At 42.8% G+C, this 22,553-nt stretch overlaps 1 protein-coding gene across 1 annotated transcript in view; it reads left to right on the forward strand.

Annotated features, from left to right (window-relative positions):
* Nucleotides 1-1,458: 1,458 nt before the first annotated feature.
* Nucleotides 1,459-22,553, forward strand: part of LOC113264322 (cytidine monophosphate-N-acetylneuraminic acid hydroxylase) — a 168,084-nt gene continuing 146,989 nt past the window's right edge. Inside the window, exons 1-2 of the mRNA XM_057304935.1 lie at nucleotides 1,459-1,682; nucleotides 13,243-13,420. The gene's annotated coding sequence lies outside the window, so the exon portion shown is untranslated. The remainder of the gene's footprint in view (nucleotides 1,683-13,242; nucleotides 13,421-22,553) is intronic.

The raw sequence follows: 22,553 nt of genomic DNA on the forward strand, positions 1-22,553 counted from the left end.
TTGGTGATTTATCTTCTCACATACTGCAGATGGGTCTGTCCTAGAATGATTACTCTTTGGGATTTCTAATAACAAATCGTACGTGTAATCTACATTCCCATGGTTTCAGGCTTTCCAAAGCCACTCTCGGGAAGCCAGGATCCAGGCACCCATGGTACAAATTCTCCAGGAATATACGTTCATTCTCACTTCACATGGCTGCACCCAGCTTCTCCTTGGCTCTCCTTCTGGATATACAGAAAGGATGGACTCTATTCTAAGGGGCCTTAGCAATACTTACAGCAATCTTCAATTTCCACTTAACAAGTATCTTTGACCTTATGAAAATTTTTATAAGTGAACTTTTTTTTTAAGATTTTTTATTTTTAAGTAATCGCTACAACCAAGATGGGGCTTGAACTCACAACCCCAAGATCAAAAGTCGCATGCTCTACTGACTGAGCCAGCCAGGGGCCCCTCCATAAGTGAATTTTAGATCATGCCATGTGTGCCCTATCTTCTCAAGTCTTCCTGTAATGACCTTTATCCAGCTGTATTTTATCTCATATAGATCATTGTTTCCTCTGACATTGATTTCCTTAAGTTCAGAAATACAATTTAAATGTCCTGAATAACTGTCCCATTATTTGACCGACTTTTCTTGTGTTTCCTCTTTAAGGCTCAACTGGAAGACTGTCATCTGGTCTTTCAGTCACTTTAATGTGCTGGCCTGTGGAAGCTGAAGAGCTGTAAATAGCTCCCATCTGCATCAGCCTGACATTTGATGTTTCTGACGCCGTGTGACTGGGCATTTAGAATATGATTTTAGGTACCAGCTATTCGATCGTCTTCAATGTGGTAGATCCCAGTCATTTCTTCTTCTGTCTCTTTGGCACTTCTGTCTCTTCCTCCACTCCCGAGCGTGGCTGAGCCAGCTGTGTAAGACACTGGGGTGCGGTTCTGCCATCAGGTCAGGCCCCTGGTCTGTGCACGAGCTCGCGGCCGGCGCACCCGACAAGTGCATCAAGGGCGCGGGAGCAGGGAGCTCAGGCCCGCGACAGGTAGCATCCAGGTTTTGCTTCCTTTATGTTCACATCCTCCCTGACTACTGCAGCTTTCTCCAGGCCAGTGTGTCCCTCTTTCGGTCACTAGCTCCTCTGTTCTCGCTCCCAAATTGCCCCTGTAGGACTTAACATACTGTAGGGAAGACTTGGGAATATGGTAACAGCGCTACGCTGCAGAAAGGAACCCCGTGCGCAGTGTTGGCTCGCGCGCGCGCGCCGTCTCATCAGAGCTCTCCCAGTCATCCCCTCTCTGCCTCCCCCTGCTGTCCCGCGGGTCTCCCAGCTCCGGGGTCCGCTCCCCTGCGGTACCCGCCCGGGTCCCCTCTGCTCTCCGCTGGGTCCTAAGATCCGCGGCTCCTGCCGCGCGAGAAGCGGACTAAACCTCGCGAGACCATCTTCCAGCCGCATGGTGGGAATAACGGAGAGGACGTGGAGTCCCTCCCCATTGAGAAGGACCTTGTCAGGGAGCATCAAAACCTCAGTAATCAGGATGCATGCTATTTCAGTGCAACAGTTAAAGAATCAAAAGTGATGCAAAAATCCATGATGAACAAAACTCGAAAGTCTCAGTAAAGACAGGCTGTTTGCTGGACGACGTTGAGTTCTTGTGCAACAGGAACGGCAGGTGCCAATCAGCCGGTGGGTCCTGGCCCCGCGGGTCGGGTGGGTTCTTGAGGGTGACCACGGCGTGTGTTCAGATGGGTCGTGCAGGCTCATGAATAGTCATCTTTGAACATTGTGATGCTTTTATTAACTCTTTCCAGTGGTTCGAGACTCAGGAGGTACTCTGTGTGTTCGTGTGCACAGGCGCGCGCATTTTTCCTTTGGCCTCAGGCACCAACGGGGCGCTGCTCAGCAGTGTCCACCCACAATGAAAAGGGGTTTCTGTATTATCCTCTGAGCAGGATTTGGGCTCCGAGGTACATAATTACAGCCTTTTAAATGCCCCCTCCTCCCAAAAATAAAAGAGCAGCTTCCTCCCGAGGTGATGTCTGCCACCCTATAGTGAGGAGTATACATCACAAGCTGCTTTATAAAATCATAAAATCATATTCTCACAAATGCACTGCACTAACAATGATTTGTGAATCGGTTCCCTGCTCTGCACTTTGCAGGAAGAGGGGATTTTCTGCAGGCCTCTGGTTCTTTGGCGGGAAAAGCAAATCCTAGATTGGGGTCCAGAAGTCATTGGAATCTTTAGCACTTACTGACTTGCCATCATAGGTGGTTACTGTTAATCATTCCTTGCTCATGTTTGTGAAGTCTGTGCATCTCCATGCACTACCTTGCTTCATCTTCACCAAAAATCTCTTGTACTTCTCTTGGTACAGCTGAAGAAACTGAGCCTCAGAGCAGTTAAATTACTTAAGTCCTCACAGCACAGTTGGGACCTGACATATAAAGATCTAGTCGGTACAAATATGCTAGCACTCTCTTTATAGATTGTACATTTTGCTAAACGTACCAGGCTTTTCATTTGAACCAAATACATGTCCGAATTCATAACTATGTCTCTCCTTCCAAATTATTTTTTACTTTAGGATATGTTATAACGTGTCTTAGTAACTAATTCTGTGATTGACAACAGAGGGGGGAAAATCTTAACGGCATATATTAATTTAATAAGAAAACCTGATAAATTAATTAAAACAAAGGGACTAGAAGCCAAAGTTCAGTGTATGGCATAGAAACTTTAATTCTATTACCGTGGTCCTTGACTGATGACTGTGAGGCAGTTGTGTGTGTGTGTGTGTGTGTGTGTGTGTGTGTCTAAGCGATTCTGTCCACTAGAATTTTATGCAGTGATGGAAATGCTCTATATCTGTGATCTCCAGTGAAGTAGCTACATGTAACAACTGGCTGCTGCAACAGGGAAATTGAATTTTTAATTTTATTTAATTTTAATGAATTTACATTTACATTTGAGCAGCCACAGGTGGCTATGGCCACTACATTGGATATGGTGGGGCTATAGAACAGGTGTGTCAATGTTGTAATTCAGTTCTCTGGCAGTTCCTCTGATTCATTTTCTTTCTTTCCCCTTCCAGCACTGCTTTACTTTTAAATTTTTATTATTTTTTTTATTGAAGTACAATTGACATACACTCCCTGCTTAGTTTCATATCATGTGTGATGCAATATTTTTATATATTGCAAAATGATCCCCGTGATAAGTCTAGTTACCACATAGTTATTACAATATTATTGACTGTATTTCCTACACTGTACATTGTACATTACATCTCCATGACTTCTTTATTTTAAAACTGGAAGCTTGTACCTCTTAATCCTCTTTACCTCTCCCACCCACTCCCTTTTCCTCTTCCTCTGGTAAACAACAGTTTGCTATTTCTATGAGTCTGTTTCTGTTTTGTTTTATTTGTTTCATTTTTAAGATTCTACATACAATTGAAATCCTATGGTATTTTTCTTCCTTTGTCTTATTTCACTTACCATAATACCCTCTAGGTCCACCTATGTTGTCACAAATGGCAAGAGTTCATTCTTGGTATTGGCTGAGTAATATCTGTGTGTGTGTGTGTGTGTGTGTGTGTGTGTGTGTACCACATCTTGTATATCCTTTCAACTACAGATGGGCACTTAGGATGCTTCCATAGCTTGACTATTGTAAATAATGCCGCAATGAACATGGCAGGACATATATTTATTTTAATTATGTTTTTGTTTTCTTGAGATAAATGCCCACAAGTGGAATTGCTAGACTGCACAGAAGTTCTATTTTTAATTTTTTGAAGAAACTCCATAATGTTTTTCATAGTGGCTGCAACAATTTACATTCCCACCAACAGTGGCGTTCCCTCTTCTCCACTCCCTCACCAATGCTTCATTGCTTTTTGTCTTTTTGATAATTGCCCATCTGACCAGTGTGAAGTGATATCTCCTTGCAGTTTTGATTTGCGTTTCCCTGATGATTAGGGGGGTTGAGCATTTTTTCATGTGCCTATTGGCCATCTGTATGTCTTGTTTGGAAAAAATGTCTTTTCAAGCTTTTGCCCGTTTTTAATCAAATTATTTGTTTTTTATATTAAATTGTGTTCTTTTTTATTAAATTGTGTTTTCTATATATTTTGGACATAACCCTTATTGGATGTATGATCTGCAGTCGCTTCTTGGCCTTTTGGCTAAGATCAAGTGTGGATGTATGATTTGCAAACATCTTCTCATTCAGTAAGTTGCCTTTTTGTTTTGTTTCCTTTGCTGCACAAAAGCTTTTTAGTTTGATGTTATCCATGTGTTTCTTTTAGCTTTTGTTGCCCTTGCCTAAGGAGACTGGTCCAAAAAAAATATCACTAAGACTGATGTCCAAAATTTTACTGTCAATGTTTTCTTCTAGGGGTTTTATGGTTTCAGGTCTTACATTTAGGTCTTTAATACGCTTTGAGTTTATTTTTGTGTACGGTGTAAGAAAGTGGTCTAGTTATATACATTTTATATTTGTGCAGTTTAATAGAATACCTTCTAGTCTAATAATCCCTTAACATGAAAAAATAATGGGAAACACTGTCTACATAACTTCTACTTGGAATATGTTATGTAGCCATTTATCATAACCCATCTGTATTGGTGAAATAGAAATGGTGTTCTTTTTATTAGCTGGTGGTGGTCTTCATCAAAGAGCATTCAGATTATATTTGCATTACATTCTAATAGGAATATCAATCAGAACTAGATGGACATTAGCACTGGAACACAATAGAGCCAGCCTGCCAGTGTACTATTTACCTGGTTTGTTGGACCAGATTTTCCTCCCTTGTAGACATATGACCCTTGTTTGGAAAGGTTTGTCCTTACTCAGATTTCATTCACATGACTATGCTAGAGTTTCACTGTAATCCTACCTGTCCTAGCTCAGAATTTAGGGGGAAAATTTCTTTTTGGAATATATTCAAGAAAATGAATCACATTTCTTTTTTTTAAATAAGAATAAGAATCTTGGGGCGCCTGGGTGGCAAAGCGGTTAAGCGTCTGCCTTCGGCTCAGGGCGTGATCCTGGCGTTATGGGATCGAGCCCCACATCAGGCTCCTCCGCTATGAGCCTGCTTCTTCCTCTCCCACTCCCCCTGCTTGTGTTCCCTCTCTCGCTGGCTGTCTCTATCTCTGTAGAATAAATAAATAAAATCTTTAAAAAAAAAAAGAATAAGAATCTTATGCAATCCAGCAATTTCACTTCTGGGTATTTATCCAAAGAAAATAAAAACACTAATTTGAAGGGATATGTGCACCCCTATGTTTACTGCAGCATTATTTACAGTAGCCAAGATATGGGAGCGTTGTAAGTGCCCACTGATAGATGGATGGATAAAGAAGATGTGGTATATATATCCATATATATATTTACTCATACTCAGCCATAAAAAAGAATGAAAGTTTGCCATTTGTGACAATTTGTATGAACCTAGAGGCTATCATGCTAAATAAATCACATGGAAGAATTAATATTGCTAAAATGTCCATACACCCAAAGCGATCTACTGATTCAATCTACAGGGTAACCCTCATCAAAATACCAATGGCATTTCCCAGAACTGGAACAGAGAATCCTAAAGTTTGTATGGAACCACAGAAGACCCTGAGTAGCTAAAGCCGTCTTGAGAAAGAAGAACAAAGCTGGAGGTATCACACTCCCTGATTTCAAACTCTACCAGAAAGTTAGCGTAATCAAAGCACTGTGGTACTGGGCACAAGAACAGACACATGGATCAATGGAATAGAATAGAGAGCCCAGGAATAAACTCTCACTTATGTGGTCAATTAGTTTATGACACAGGAGGCAAGAATGTGCAACAGGGAAAAGACAGTCTTTTCTGTAAGCGGTGTTGGGACAACTGGACAGCCCCATGCCAGGAATGAGGCTGGACCACATTCTTACACCACACATACAAATAAACTCAAAAATGGGTTACAGATTTGAATGTCAGACCTGAAACGTTAAAACTCCAGGAGAGAGGCCAGGAAAGTGACCCATGGTGCCTCATGTGGAAGAGACGTCCATCCCGCACGTACTGAGGACGCTCCCCATGAGGTCATTACCTTCCACCTTGGTGAGAGTAATTGGCAGAAGGGGCTGGGGCTGCCACCCAAGGGCAGACCACACTTTCAAGAAGGAGACCTTGAAAAAGAGCGACCGAGGGCTGAAGAGGCTTTTGTTTAGGATGAGAGGAACTTGAGCAAGTGAAAGGCAGCTGGGACCTCCCGGCCTCTGGGACGCAAGCCACGCCCAGTGCTCCGTGAGCTGACCTCAGTGACTTCTTCGAGCTTGCTCACTCATGTTTCTGCCCGCTGGCACATCCACACCTGCGTCTCAGGCCCACCTCATGTCACCGCGGTGCGAACCTCAGCGCCCTCACTGGCGTCTACACAAACACACGTACTCTTGTGGGTAGAAAGCCGAAGCATCAAAGATGTCAGAAGAAGCTTTAAGGACGCCTGCAGGTGCTCCTGGCGAGGGATCACACGGCTGCCTTAGTTCTCCCGATTGGTGGGCCGGAGATAAGAATGGATGAGAAGGAAGGTGAGACTGGGCGGCGCGGTGTGTGTGCGCGCAGGGCTGGGTCGTGGACTCAATATTCCCTTTGCGGCGGGACCGCTGGTAGGACGGAGAGAGTTGAAGGTTTGGGATACCAGCCCAGCAGAGAGAGGGGAGAGGGAAAGGGGTAGAAAGGATGGAGAGAGAGAGAGAGAGAGAGAGAGAGACAGGTGGAGAGAGACCCCCAGACCTGCTCTTGGACGAGGCGAAGGATTGACACGCTGAACTGAGAATCCTTTGCAGATGAAAGACGCTGCGTTTGTGTGAGCGCGCTCCTCCCCGCGGCGGTGCTTTCCTCCAGCGGTGCCATCACCAAGCCGCGGGAGCGGAGAAGGGCAGGGCAGGCCCGACCTGAGCCTGAGGGTTGCCGAGCAGGACGGTCCCGGTGGCGGGTGACAGCGCGGTGCTGAGGCTTTGTCTGACGTCCTGGGAGCAGCTGGCGCAGCGCGCGCAGAAGCCTCCGCTGCAGCTCAGGGTCACATTCGTTCGCAGACATTCAGCGCCCCCGTGGACCCCGTTACCTTGGTGGAAATAGCAATTGTACCAATTTTATTTAAGCACCTTGGGCAATTTTGTCAAACTTGCGATAATCCCTCTGTTTCTTCAGACTCTTGCTATGGCTTCTTTCACCTGCTTTGGTTGAAAATGGGGGATCTTTGATGACTTTAATGTTACCTCCTTCAACATTTTGTCCTCTCGCGCCAGTTTGCCCCTTTCCTACGGCTCAGCACTGACACCCGGTGGCCTGTTAGTGTAAAGCCGCAGACAGGCTGGGTTTTCTCCAGCTCAGGCCCGGGAGAGACTGCAGGAGAGCACGTGCTCGGTGGGGGAAAGGAAAGCCGAAGCTCAGGCTTCTGAGCAGGCAAGCCCAGAATCATCCTCTTAGGAGTTCAGGGGACCCTCAGAAAATAGGAAAGCCTTTGACCTCAGAAATAGGTATGCTTCTTTGAGAGCTAAGTGAATTTAGCCAGAAACTACCCTAAACTGGGAATGAAAGCTGATCAGGATTTTGAAGAAAAAGAAAAACAAAGAAAAGCCATCTAGATAGGGAGAATCTAGAGAGGCAAAAGAGAATCCGAATGTAAAGCCCTTTTGGGAAGATGTGGGCTCTTGGGTAAATCTCTCCCCCCCACCCCCGCAGCAAATATGTATTGAGGACCTACCATAGCTCGCTTATTAAGTAGTCTTGCTTCAGTGGGGGCTGTAAGTATGAAGAAATTTTCTTCTCTCCTCATCATTGCTTTCAGTCATGCTCTGTCAATATCCCTTTCCCAATCCTCGATGAAATCTTGGGCAGATTTAGTAACTTTTGGTTACTAAAAGTCTATTTTGTTTACAACTTCAATAATACCCAATTCAAATCTCAAATATTACCATACCTTCTCCCACTCCAGGCACTAGGTCATAAAGAAAGTCTTCACTTTAAAGAAGTCATAATTTTTAAAATGGAGATATAATTGACACACTATGTGTTAGTTTTATGTGTAGAATATATGGATATCTGAATTCTCATGGAGCAAGAATATCCTGTCTCCTTCAAGGTCGTTCTAGCTGGACTAAGAATCAAATTGACATGAGACAAATAAAGCGGAGAAAATAAAATTTAATAGCATACCTGTGGGGAATCCATATATGTAAAAATCCAAAGACAATCAGGCAAATCATCCTGAGATAATTTGAGGGGGGTAAGGATCTGGGACTTTGGAAGGAAGAGTACAATTTACAGAGGAATAGGAAGAAGGGCAGATGTTTGGTAATTAGATGTTTGCCTCCATACGAATGGGTCACTCATATAACATCTATCTCTAGTAATAACCCTTACTCTGGGAAAGACCCCCCAGTTTAGATTCTCCTATGTAGTTAAGGGAGGCACGAAAGTTTCTTCTGATCCTGCAGGCTCTCAGTAGTCTCCAGCTCAAGGTAATCTCCATGCCGAAGTGGCCCATCTTGGGGCAGTCTGCCCTCGGCTCCTAGAGCATATTTTGCAAGATGATTATCACAATACGTTTAGTTAACATCCGTCACCACACACACTTGCACATTTTTTTTCTTGGGATGATAAGTTTTAGGATTTACTCTCTTAAATTTCAAATATATATCACAATATTATCAACTATAGTCACCATGCTGTATGTTACAACCCTGGGACTTATTTATGTTATAACAAAGAAGTCATCATTTTTAAGAATTGAAGTTACATAAACCATATTATCTGACCATATTGTAATAATCACATCAGAAGGAAATGATAAAAGGACGGCAAAGAATTTAAATGTTTGGAAACTTACAAAGAAATTTCCCAATAGTTGTGGGTTAAAGAGTAACCACAGTAGAAATGACAGAATATGTTCCCAAAGGGCTGGGAAGATTCTACGGATCTGAACTCATGAGAGTAAGTCAAAGGAACTATAAAACCTTACATGCATTTATTTTAAAAATCTGGAATATATTAAATTTATTAAAATCTAGAAATAAAGAAACGAAGCTCTACTCCTGAAGCTATTGAAAGCATGAAAGGGTAAAGAAAGTAGAAAGAAGGTGGGCGCCTGGCTGGCTCAGTCGATGATGTCTGAGACTCTTGATTTCGGGGTTGTGAGTTTGAGCCCTATGTTGGGTGTAGAGATTACTTAAAAATAAAATCTTTACAAAAGGAAAAAGTAGAAGGAAGGAAGTAATGAAAAGCAGAAAATAATTAGAAAACAAACCAAGCAACAAAGGCGATCAAAAAATGAAAATCTTTGTAAAAAGAAAATAAAACAAGCCATCTCTAAGGAGGTGGATAAAGGATAGAGGCCCAAATAAATAATATTAGGAATGAAAAATGGGCATAACTACAAATATGGGAGAAACTTTTAAAACCATGAGACTACTATCCATAATTTTGTCAATAAATTTGAAAACTTTCACAAAAGGCAGTACCTTTTAGAAAAAAATATAAAACTAATCCATATTAATTAGTTTAACTAATATTAATTAATATTAAACCAATTCAAGAAGAATTAGACAACCAAAAAAGGACCACAGTTGATATTTAGAACTTCCTTCTTCTGCAAACTGTTCTGTGTTTTTCTTTGACTTTCAGCTGTGACCTCAGCTCACCAGGCTTCTCCACGCTCCAGGGTGACCCAAACCTTTATTTCCCCTGAAGGGTCGCGTCCTCAGCAATCTGGCCTTTTCTTGTTTGATGGAGTTTTTCACCAACCTTCTTGTCTCCTGATTGCAGCTGAATAATGGTTGCATTTAACAGCAGAGTTTTTGCACATGGCAAACACTTTAAACTATATCCAGTCATCTGTACAGAGGTCTTCCTAAAGGTAAACATTCTTCTGAAAACACTTATGAAGGTTAAGTGCTAGTGTCTTCTTATTTATGTAAATATTAAGAAATAATTAGGAAAGATGATCTTTGTCCTTCAAAAATGTTAAACCTAAGGCATATAGTATTAAAATCTAGAATACATTAAACTATGTAATACTTCTCTTTTCAATTACTTACCTTTCACGTTGTATTACCTGAATAAAGCAGGGAGTAGTATGGTTATAACACACCAGAACCAAACAAAACGATTGGATTTATGAAGTAACATATTTGTGTGTAGAAAAGACCTTTTTAACTAAATTTAATGAGAAAAATGGCATACTTTATAAAAATTCTAAATCCTGTACTGTTATAGGTTAAAAAAATTGTGAGGCCCTTAGATTAACAGTGAAGGAGAAAAGCATTGAGATTTTCATTTTATAAAAACATACTGTTTATTTTAACATCCTACATAAAAACAGAGCTAAAAAACACAGGGCAATAGTTTTAGGTTTTTTTTTAAATTGTGTTTGATTTACTAGGAACAGTCCAGGAGTGCAAACCCTATGTGTTTCATTTTTATTCCAATACAACAAATTTAAACCGAGAATATTCTGTCTTATTTAGAAGCATCTGAAATGCTCATTTCTGCTCTCAAATAAGTATTTCATATAAAGCAGTGCTCAGAATAAGGTGAAGTACAGTATATTACTATTTGTTGTGGCACAGTTTCTATTTTCATAGTGACGAATGCATATTTCAATTTTATTTTTTAAGTTGTCTTCTAAGACCAAAAGTTACAGTTTGGTTTGGAATGACAATACAACGTGTCTTCAGACCTCCACTTCCAGACATTTACAGCTTTACCCTTCTGTAATCCTACCTTAAGCAACATCCAAAACCAAGGTGAAAGTTGGGTGTGGAGTTAGAGGCATTCACTGGATGTCATTCTTTTTTTTTTTTTTTTTTTTTTTTAAGATTCCAGTTTTAAGTAATCTGTGCACCCAACATGGGGCTCGAACTCACATCCCCCAAGATCAAGAGTCACACGATTTGCCGACTGAGCCAGCCAGAGGCTGCCTGATGTCATTCTGCTAAAGGTCTGGTTTCTGTTGGGTAAGGAAGAGGCAGAAGGCTGTGATAATCCGAGTGTTATTTATGCTATTTAATTCAGCTGGATATATTTCATTGAAAACTCCTCCATTCAGAAACTTGCTTTAAAATGTCTGTGAGCCCGGAGTGGAGTTTCTGGCTGGCATCAATGTAAAGAGACATTCCCTGCATGACATGCCTGAGAATGTACAGTAGGCTGTGCATTTCCTCATGTTGTTGGTTTTCAGCAACTTCCAGAAACAGCTGACCACATCTTGGAAGTTGTAAGTCAGGTGTGGTGATGTCTCCAAATTTCCTAGAGCCAAGTCCAGCTGAAGGAACTCAACGCTGGGGCAGAGGGCCGAATCCTGATGTGCAGGGAAATTCTGGAAAGAGCTCACACTAGTAGGTCTCGCTGCAGACAGCTGAAAGGCTCAGCTGGGCCAGAAGAGCACTCTGCACGCGTGTGGGGAGCCTGCACTAGCCTTATCGCCGGCCGCTGACTCTGCGGCGGCGGACCGCCTCGTGCCTCTGTTGGCGCCGCACCTGCTCCTGCGGTTAGAACGGCCGCCCTGCGGCTTGAGTGGAGAGCCGACTGTTGCTGCTGGCGATCTGAAACCATGAAGGTACACTCAAAAAGAGAACCTTGGACATAAGTCAGGATTTCATCTGATACGACGAAAGAGAAAATCGTCATCGAAAGTCAGATCAGAAAAATTCTCATTATGCTGCATTTGTTGAATATTTCCAAAATCAGTGTCTGAGTTTTCCCTAGTGCTAATACAAGTCACTGTGAATGTTATACAGAAAGAACCGTACAGAATATCCAGAACGCATGAGGCTTATTTCCCAAGATGAACAAATTGGCTTGTGTTTTAGGTCACTATCATTTCCTGTTTGGCACAACATTATCTTGCCAGTTACTGCCTTCGTGCCTAGATTTATTTAAAAAGCTTCTTCCAAAGGCTGCAGTCTTTGCAGCAGCGTAGAGAAACCCCAACTCGTTCGTTGCATCACGGCACCAAGAAGGGAACTAAGATTAAGGGATCCGTATTTAAAGTTAATTTGCCAGCAGATGTTTTCTGTCGTGCTCCTTTCAGTCCTCGTTAGTGAAGGATCCTTTATGGCTGGGGAAGAAGGTACGTCATCCCACACAGCTGCTCCAGCGGTCAGCGTTAAAGCGAGCTTCCCTTTGGTTTTTGTAAGCACTCTGTTCCTTCTTCATTTGGGAGAGTTCTTGAGTTTACAGGGATAATAACCTGGCTGCCATTTTTAAATACAAAGAGCCCAGGTCCACCGCCTTTCTTTGGTGAGAAGTCTGTACACCATCCAGCCCTTCTCTTCAGAATTAATCGTCTGAAAAGGGTTCTTGGCCCAATGAAACATCTTAGCCGCCTGATTCTGCCACGCACAATTCTGCTATGATATATTCTAGAACATTTTTCCCTTTGACACCCCAGACAGTAGGTCTAAAATCTAGTTTGTGGTTCATTCTAAAGATACAATTTTTTCTTCGGATCTCAACTATGAAATGGAGGTGGAATTAAAGATCCAGCTTTCCCTTTCTTGTTCTGTTCAAGACACTTTAACCTTCCTTGGAAATTAGCGCCGGGAATCCGGAAGAATAATCTAGCAGATCTCTTCATTGCTAGATGAACCACATCTCCGTACAAGAAGAGTTTCCAGGGAAGGTGGTGTGGGTTGGGACGAATTTTGGCGGTGGGAGGCCATCAGCTCCATCAGTTCTTTTGGGAGACGGTGCCCATGCAGTGTTTAAATGCCGGGTATGGCTGATGTGGAAGATCAGTCCCTGTAGTAGGGGCATCCCATGCACCGATTTGCTTGGGTTTGGACTATCTGAACCAATGAAGACGGTGGGGGATGGGACTACTCTGATTGGCTGAGCGGGTTGTCATTCTCAGGAACCCCCATGACTGTTACCCAGGGTAAGGGGTGGAATGAATATCAGGAGACAGTGATTATGCGCGTAGGTATGGATTGGTTTTTATATATGCATTGGAGACCATGCTGTATGTACAACTAAACTATAGTTAGCAATTTTGTTTGTTTATTTAGAGTAGCATTATTTATATTAATAAAAATACTTGACACAAGCCAAATACTCAACAAAAGGGGAACAATAAAATGGGATACCCATTTTGGGACATTGGTAGCCATCACTTTCCCAAAGGTTGGAAATGACTGGGCGTAAAGCCAATGGTAAGAAGTCATGTTTATATGGTGTTGTTTTCTAATTCGAAGCCATGTCTTCCTGACGAAGAGAATGCGGACCTTGGGCAAGGAAAGGTATTTTCCGAAACAACGTTCAGCACTGCACTGGATGCTCGGTCAAGTCTCACAACAACTTCATCATTCCCCTTCATGCTTTCAGATTTTCAACACGATGAGTGTGCGAACGAAGGGCTTTTTTGTATTCCTGGTAAGTCATGTTTTATTTGTCCTCTTAGTCATATTATTTTTCCTCCAAAAGAGCATTAGAAAACACTAGAAGCCACACACTGTACTGAGAAGTAGCCTCAGTTGGGTGAAATAAATGTGGGGAAATGTCACCTGCTGATGATATGGGGAGGTAGTTAATTTGGTAATGTTCAAGGTCTCATTCCTGTTTTTAAAAAATTGTGGTAAAGTATCTATCATAGAATTCCTCACCTTAACCTTTCTTGAGTGTACAGTTCAGTGGCATGAAATACCTTCACGCTGTTGTGTCACCGTCACCACTAAACATCGGCAGAACTTCTCCATCATCTCAAACTGAAACCCTGTGCCCATTAAACACTAACTCCCCATTCTCCCGTCCCTTCAGCCCCTGCTAATCACTACTCTTCTTTCTGTCTCTATGAACTTGCCTCTTCTAGAAACTCCTAATAAGTGGAGCCATACAATGTTTATCTTGTTGTGTCAGGCCTATTTCACTTTGTGTAAAGTGTTCAAGCTTCATCCATGTTCAGAATTCAAGGTTCAGCATGTATCAGAATTCCAGATCTTTTAAAGGCTCCATCATATTCCATTATATGGGTATAGCCCATTTTATTTATCCATTGATTCATTGATGGACATTTGGGTTGTTTCTACCTTTTGGCTATTGTGAATAATACTGCTGTGGACATTGGTGTATACATAGCTGTTTGGGTCTCTGCTTTCAATTCTTTGGGGTATGTACCTAGGAGCAGAACTGCTGGGTCATAAGGTAATTCTGTGTTTTTGAGGAAGCACCCATACTATCGTCCACATTTAGTCGAACCATCTTATATTTCCAGTAGCAATACACAATGGTTACAATTTATCCATGTTTTCCCAACAGTTGTTATTTTCTTTTTTGGGGGGTGGGGTGGGGTGGAATCATTAATAGCCATCCTAATGGTGCGAAATGGTATCTATCTCATTGTGGTTTTGATTTGCATTTCCCTAATGATTAGTGGTGATACGTAGTCTTTGGTGGAAGGTTTCTTTCACTTAACAAGTGGAATCCTGGGACTCGTCCCCATTGTGACATGCATGCAGTTCCGTCTCGTCGCTGAGTGGTATTCTGTTGTGTGAGTGTGGACTGCTTAGCTGTTCTCTGATGGATGGCCACCTGAGCTATTGCTGCTTGAGCTATCATGAATAAAGATACTACGAGAGCAGTTTCGTATGTTCTTTCCTGTGGATATGTGCTTTCATGTCTCTCGGATAAATATCTAGGAGTAGAGTCGTTGGTTTACAGTGTGAGCATCCGTTGGTTTACAGTGCGAGCATCCGTCTAAGAAGCTGCCAGACCTTTTAGAAAGTGGCAATAAATTTTACTTCCCCAGTAATGTACGAGAATTGTGCCTGATCCACATCTTTGCCAGCATTTGGTGTTGAAATGTAACCGTTCTGCTGGGTTGTAGCGGCATCTTACTGTGACTTTAATCTGTGTTTCTCTGAGTCTGTGATCATTAATCCCTGATGATCAATGATGTTGAACATCTTTTCGTGTGTTTATTTGCCATTGATAAATCTTCCTTTGTAAAACATCTGTTCAAATATTTTGCCTACTAATATTTGGATTGTTTGACCTTTTCTTATTGAGTTGTAGGAATTCCCTGTCTTTTCTAATTATCAGTCTTAATAATTACCAGAACTTAAGTTAAATTCTGTTTTTTCACCTAACACTTCCTCATGACATTAAATATTCTCTAAAATCATGGTTTGGTTGGTTTTTTTTTTTTAAGATTTTATTTATTTGAGAAAGAGATAGAGCAAGAGAGCACAAGCAGGGGAAGGGGCAGAGGGAGAGGGAAAAGCAGGCTCCCTGCTGAGCAGGACTCCATCCCAGGACACTGAGATCATGACCTGAGCTGAAGGCAGCCACTTAACTGACTGAGCCACCCAGGTGCCCTGTTTGTTTGTTTTTTAATTTAAATTGTGGAGTAGTATTACAGAGCATCAACCATATTTTCATTTATTTATCTATTTTCATATTGTTGCATAAAAGGTTGCATATATTACCTTATAGTGGAATGAAACCCAACAGTTATAATGATACGGGACAGGATTATACACCAAGTGCTGACAAGACTTCCCAGATAAGCTGGCTGGGCTTGATGAGATAGTGCTGAGTTTCTTCATTAAGAAAGGAAGGAAAAAAGGGAGGGTCAAAGACAAGAAAAAGAAAAGGAAGACAGGAAGAAAAGGAAAGGAGGGAGGAAGGAGGTGAGAAGGAAGAAAGGAAGAAGAAAAAAAAGGAAAAGGTCATCAGTGCCATGCTCACACCTGGCTGACATTTATTATGTTCTGGTCCATCTGTCCGATCCAGTGGTAAAACACCTGGAAAAAAAAAAATGTAGTTCATTCTTTCCTTGCAAAACTTTTCTCATTATGTGACTTTTACTATTTTTAGCTGATGAAAAGCCAAACAACTCACTGAAAATTTGCCATGAGGTAATGGAAGGGGCCATGGAGCAACATTCCAAATGTCTTTTTGCAAGTTGATTACACGTAAAATTCATTTATCTCCTCTGCTTTGCCTTTGGATACTGAAAAACATACACAAATGTTTGTTCTGTGATGGCTCCGACTCACCCTGTGGATTCTCTCATGGTCTGTCCTCTGAAGTCTCGCCGAACACACCTGGCGGGGGATTGTTGCCTCCTTTGACGTCTCTCCTTTGGCTGGGCTGCGACAGACCAGTTCCGTTTCCTAAACGCTCCTCTGGGATGCCACTGGCTCCCTGCTGAATGGTATTTAAGAATGAGAGATTTTGAAGATCCTTCTCATCTCTTCACTGCTGGCTGCCTAGTATCACTGGTGTGAGTGAAAGGAAGTCGTTCTGGGGCTCTTCTACCGACTGTAGTCCCCCGAAATTCTCTGAAGCTAATCCTTGCGTCCATTCACTACAGCAAGGCATGTTTCTTTTCTGTGCATTATTTTTCATATTTGAGAAACGGATACCAACCTGCCATGCTTCTTTCTGAGGGAGGCTTTGCTCATCCATTGAAATAATACAGGTAAAAATCACTGAAGTGTTCAGAAGCGGTGGGTGCCCTCTGTGAAGAGATGCTCAGCATTAATAATGAGAGCTGCCATCGAGTCAGGCCTCGGACGGATGCTAGATGGTGCCAGCGCTTTCTCGGCTTACTCTCATTTTCGTTCTCACAGTTCCGTCATTCGCACTTTACAGATGAGGAGCTTGAGTGATTCGCCCAGCTGCGCCCGGGGGCAGAGTTCAGGGGTGTCTTCACGTACAGCCTGTGCTCTCCCAGAGCTTACTGTGTGCCTCTCAAGAATACTCACCCGGGTGCAGTGTCAAATGTGATGGTGTCACTTAGATGGTCTCCACATAACAGGAGGGCTGTGATGGCTTAGGTGGTGCCCCCGTCCCGCCGGGGTAGCCACAAGCTAGCAGTAATAATTGAAAAACAACTTGTTGGTGTAGCTCTTACTGTGGGGACGCTTACGCCGCTGCATTTAATTCTATCAGCACTGCCTTGACCAGAGCAGGCGTCAACCTCGCTCCGTTTGTGGGGAGCAGCGCCTCAGAGGGGCAGACGGTCCCCACATCTCGTCACGCGTCCATGCTGGATCTTTTCTTAACCGGGTTTTGTGTCTGTTACTCCGTGCTCGTTGACTTGTAGTAGATTTCTTAGGAAGTGGAAATGAGCAGTCAGTCACTCTTCTTTAATATCTAACCAACCCAGAGCAGAACCCTCTTCTCAGTCATTCTTCGAGTGGTCGTTTGTGTATTTATGATGGTAATTCTCCCCCACGGATGGTTTTCATCCCTGGGGCTGTGTTAACTTTCTGTGATGGCTCTAACAAATGACCACAAACTTACAACAACTCGGGTTTACTCTCTTATAGTTCTGTGGGTTAGAAGCCCGACATGGGTCTCCTTGGAATTAAATCAAGGTGTCGGCCGCGCTGTGTTCCCTTCGAGAGGCTCCAGGGGAGAATCTGTTCCCTTGCTTCTTCTAGCTTCTAGGGGCTGCCCACATTCCTTGGCTGGTGGCTCCTTCCTCTCTCATCAAACTTCTTACATGGACTCACTCTGCCCCCCCCCCCCCCGCCCCTCTACCTCCCTCTTCCACTTTTATGGACCCCATGATTCCATGGTGCCCAGGTGGACAGTCAGGAGAATCTCCCTATCTTAAGGTCAGCTGATTAGCAACCTTAATTTTATCTGCAAATTGATTCCCCTTTGCCACCTAATTGAAATTATTAATAGTTTCCTGGGATTAAGGGTGCCTGGGTGGCTCAGTTGGTTAAGCATCTTCCTTCTGGTCAGGTCATGATCTCAGGGTCCTGGGATCGAGCCCCACATCAGGCTCTCTGCTCAGTGGGGAGTCTACTTCTCCCTCTCCCTCTGCCACTCCCCCTGCTTATGCTCTCTCTCTCTGTCAAGTAAATAAGTAAAATCTTAAAAAAATAGTTTCCAGGCATTAGAACATGAGTATCTGTGGGGGCCATTATTCTGTCTACCATTGGGGCTCGTTTATGCTTAAAATGAAGTATAAAATTGATTAGCATAGATAGTTTGAGTGACTTTTCTCAGTGGTCTGCAGATCTGTTTCCATAATGGAAAAGGGGAGTGTTGGCTGTTGACTTCTCTCTTTTTTTTTAAACAGGTTTTTAAAAAAATTTTTATTTTCTATTTAAATTTGATTTAATTAGCATATACTGTATTACTAGTTTCAGAAGTAGAGTTTAGTGATTCATCAGTTGCATATAACACCCAGTGCTCATTACTTCAAGTGCCCTCCTTAATGCCCATCACCCAGTTACCCAACCGTCCGCCCCTTTAGTGAGGCCCCCAGGGGCATGCTCACACACAAACTGCTCCCTATAGAGAGGAGCGGCCGGGAGCCAAGTACGCCCCCTGCTGGCCAAAGCGAGGAGGCCTTTGCTTTGCGGAGGCATTCTGGAGTAATTGTGTTGGGCACAGCTGCTGTTCCTTTTTGTTGCCTCTGTTGGTGGAGAAAGCCTTGAGATAATTCAGGCTTTCCTCCTGCTGTCTCTGCAGCGCCCCCATTTCTCTTTCAAATACACTATATAGTGGCTCCCCTTTGCATACAAATACTACCAGGCATGGCCAACTGGGTTTTTTGTAATCTCATTCCTGCCCTCTTCAAACCTCAGCGGGTTATTGTTTCCAGATTCAGTGAGATTCTACGTATCGAATGCCTAGGAGGAGGTAAGTGTATCAGTCAAGGAATTTAGTTGCAAAAACAAAACAACAACAAAACACAAACCTTTAGTTATGCAAGCAGTAAAGAAATTCATTCAAGGACATCGGAGGTTAAAAATATGAGAGGGTAATAATACAATACGGAACGTAGTGCCTCTTTTCCCCAGAGAGAACAACGCGCTAGAATAGACGTGTGAGCAAACATCTGCACACAGGTAGACACTATACCACTTGTGAAATGCACTCTGAAGACTTTCACCCCTACAGTAAACTTCAACTTGAGCCACCTCGTGGTCAACCTTGTTTTAGCTGTTTGTCCTTGTCTCCTCCCCCTCCCCACCAATTATTTTGAAGCAAATCCCAGACACGAAATCGTTTCATTCATATCTTGGCATGAATCTGTAAGAGATGAATGGCTTGTGGAGAAGCAACATGGCACAACCACCCTTCTGGCGTTCGCAGGAGTACTCAGATTGTCCTTCGGGAAACCAAATATTTATCTAGTAAAGACATTGGAAGAGGGAGCTCACATTCTTCAGGAGCTGACAACCTAGTCATTCGCACATCTGTTCATCCATTCAGCAAAACATTAGTAGGTGCCAGTGACTGTTCCCACACTTGGCTTGACGCAGAGGTGAATAAAAATACAATCATTGCTTTTAAGGCGCTTTGGGAAGCCAGACAAAGGCCCGAAGTGTTAAATAACAGAGCAGATGTAAAGTATTAGTCAATAAACAATAAAGAGATATCATAAGTTAGTAGGCAATTGATCACAAAATGAATCAAGAAAACAGTAGACAAATTCCTGTGACATTTTTTAAAAGATTTTATTTATTTATTAGAAGGAGGGAGCGAGCGAGAGAGCACAAGCAGGTGGAGTGGCAGAGGGATAGGGAGAAACAGCCTCTATGCTGAGCAGGGAGCCCAACATGCAGCTTGACTAGATCCCGGGACCCCGGGATCATGCCCTGAGCCAAAGGCAGATGCTTAACCGACTGAGCACCCCGGCGCCCTCAAATCCTCTAAGTTTTAATGGAAGGTTTTTTGATACGCCAATTCACGGTGACTCATAGGTAGAAATTACGTACCTATTTAACATAATTGAATGTCTTCGACTCTGGATTATGTGATCCAAGCATTGAAATTTGAAACAAATTTTAAAACAGAAAAAGAACACTACCCAACATATTTGCTTAAATTTCCTCTTGGGAAATTATAAAAGCACAGAAAGCCCCCAAATGTATCATTTATTTGTATGCAGATTTTAGATGTTGTTCAGAGTCCTGTCACCCATAGGGATATGCTTGTGTGGGTGTAACTTCAATGATTTCCGATCCCAAAGCGGCAGAGATCTGACTCATGGCTATAACAAGTTGGTGAGGCTGTGGGGAAGGGAATTACAAGCCTTCTGGTTTATAAGTAAAACATAGAAATAGTCCCAGAGCTGAGCTGACTTTTATACTTTTTATTCAGATTTTGTAAGTGTAACAAGTGGCCTCCAAGCTCTGCACTTCCATCATTTTTCAGTAGAGACTGAATCTCAAACAAGGAAAGATCTCCGTGCGGACCAGACAAGACAAGATGGTCTAGTGCTTTGGGCAATCCTCAGGTTGCTGAACTCTAAATCTAAACATATTGTGACATCCATCAGATAGCATGTCCCAAATCAACACTGTCCAAGATATCTTGAGTGTAGATGCTTGGATGTATGAAGGTGATATTTTACATAGAAAGAGCAAAAGTTATCACCCCAAAAGTAAGGGTAGAGGTACCCAAGTGTGGCCACCTGGGCTGGGCTGGGCAGTACCTCCTGAGGGACTTGGCTAGGTTCTTTCTTTGTCCAAGTCATCTGATTTGGAAAGGACTATCAAAGACTGCGGGAGTGACCAAGAAGCTCAAAATCAAATCTCCATTCTAAAGGCCAGTGCATCCGAACCCTTCCGTAAAGACAGCGATGACTGGAACTACTCTAGTGACACGGAAAACTGCTTCTATGGATTGTTTTGGGTTCACCCTAAATTTTCTTTGGAAGATGCTATGAAGGGTGAAGAAAGGGACAAGAAGTGCAGTGCCTTTGTCCACAGAAGGGGGCCGTCTGGCCAGAAATGTGACACTAGGGCTCCACACTATACCCCCAGGTCTCTGGAGGGAAAATGTGGTTTCCTGAAAAGGGATACAGTTTACTGGCTTCACCATTTTCACCGTGAAAACAGACTGGACGCTGCTGATGTAATTTTTATTTTTATCGTGCATTTGACTCCTTCTACTTGTTTGCTGGCTGTGTTGAAAAGAGTTAACTTGGTGGGAAGGCGTGGTATCCTCTGACAGGCCTGTTTATGAGGTTGGCCCTGGACTAGCAACTGAGAACCTAGATTCTGGGAGGGTGCCCGTGATTAACTGATAAGAGGGGCTCACTGTGCTGAAACCATTTGTGCAAACAGTATGCTTCATGCTGAGCACCTGCTTGTCCTCTGGAAGTCCGGAATTTGGGTATGTACCAAATGGCTTCTTTTTTGAGATTTCTTTATGTGTATATAGAAAGGCATAATTTTTAGGCAAAAGTGGATCACGTCGTGCATATTGTCCATGCTCGTTCACTAGTGTATCTTGGCACTTGGTATTTCCACGTCATTACACATAGAGCGATCTCATTATTTTGGGCATTTATAGGCATCTCCTTAAAAATGTGGCTGAAATGTATGATCCAGGTTTAGATCCTGATTTGTTCCAGAATATACATAAGATGACTAGGGGAGTTTGACTTCTGCCTGGATATTTGATAATACTAAGGAATTTTTAATGAATGTGTTAGATTTGGTGATGGGGCTATAGTTATGTTTATTAGAATCCTTCTATTTTAGAGATACATACCGAAATAAGAGAAGATGAAATCGTGGTGTCTGGCGTTGGCTTTAGAATCATCCCACTGGGGAGGACAGTGTGTGTGAGTTTAAGTGTGTGGGTGTGTGAGGAGGGTGTGTGTGAGTGTAGGTGTACATGTGGGAGTGAGTGTGAGCGGGTGTGTGAGTGTGTGTAGGAGTTTGTATGGGTGTGCGAGAGTGCACGAGTGTGTGGGTGAGGGTGTGTGAGGGTGTTTGTGGGTGTGAGGGTAGATGGGAGGGTGTGAGGGTATGTATAGGTGTGAGTGTGTGAAGGGTGTGAGTGTATGTGACTGTGTGAAAAGGTGTGTGTGAGCGTTTGAGGCTGTGTGTGGGTGTGAGAATGTGAAAGTGTGTATGAGGGTGTGTGAAGGGGTGTGAGTGGGTATGAGGGTATATGTGGGTGTGAGGGGGTGGGTGCGAGTGTGTGAAAGAGTGTGTATGAGAGTATATGAGGGTGTATGAGGGTATGAGTGGGGGTAGGGATGAGTTGTTGAGTTGGGGTCACGGAAGTTGACTCTATCGTTCTAGCATTGCCCACGGTATATATAATTTTGTATTTTGCATATTGTGTATATTATAGTAATAAGTTGAAAAAACAGCTAGGCTTTGATGACTGGTTATTTCTGATGGGGTTGAAGGAAGTTGTGAAGGAAACTGGGGGTGGGAAGAGGGCCCCTGATCAGGGTTGGCTGATTTTAATAAAGGAATTTTTCCTCCTGGCCTTAGTCCAGGGGTGAGGAGATTTTCGTTGTTAAAGTCGCTGACTTATGGGAGGAAACGAAACCAAACCAAGACATAAGAGCTTAACTGAAAAGTTTTTTTTAATAAACAGAAAAACGTTGACTTTAAAAATTCAAGAAAGATCACAGAATTTGGATCACTAAGTAACTGTGATGATCATAAGGAGTGAGAAAGAAACATGACCAAATCACTATTGTAAAACATGATAAATCGAGTGGTGTCAAAAGTGATGTCAGAGGTTTAGGGAGAGAGAAATCGATCCAGCTGCGGGGGATGAGAGGCAA

This window comes from Ursus arctos, unplaced genomic scaffold (assembly GCF_023065955.2).
Source record: "Ursus arctos isolate Adak ecotype North America unplaced genomic scaffold, UrsArc2.0 scaffold_31, whole genome shotgun sequence".
In the NCBI taxonomy this organism is placed as follows: domain Eukaryota; kingdom Metazoa; phylum Chordata; class Mammalia; order Carnivora; family Ursidae; genus Ursus; species Ursus arctos.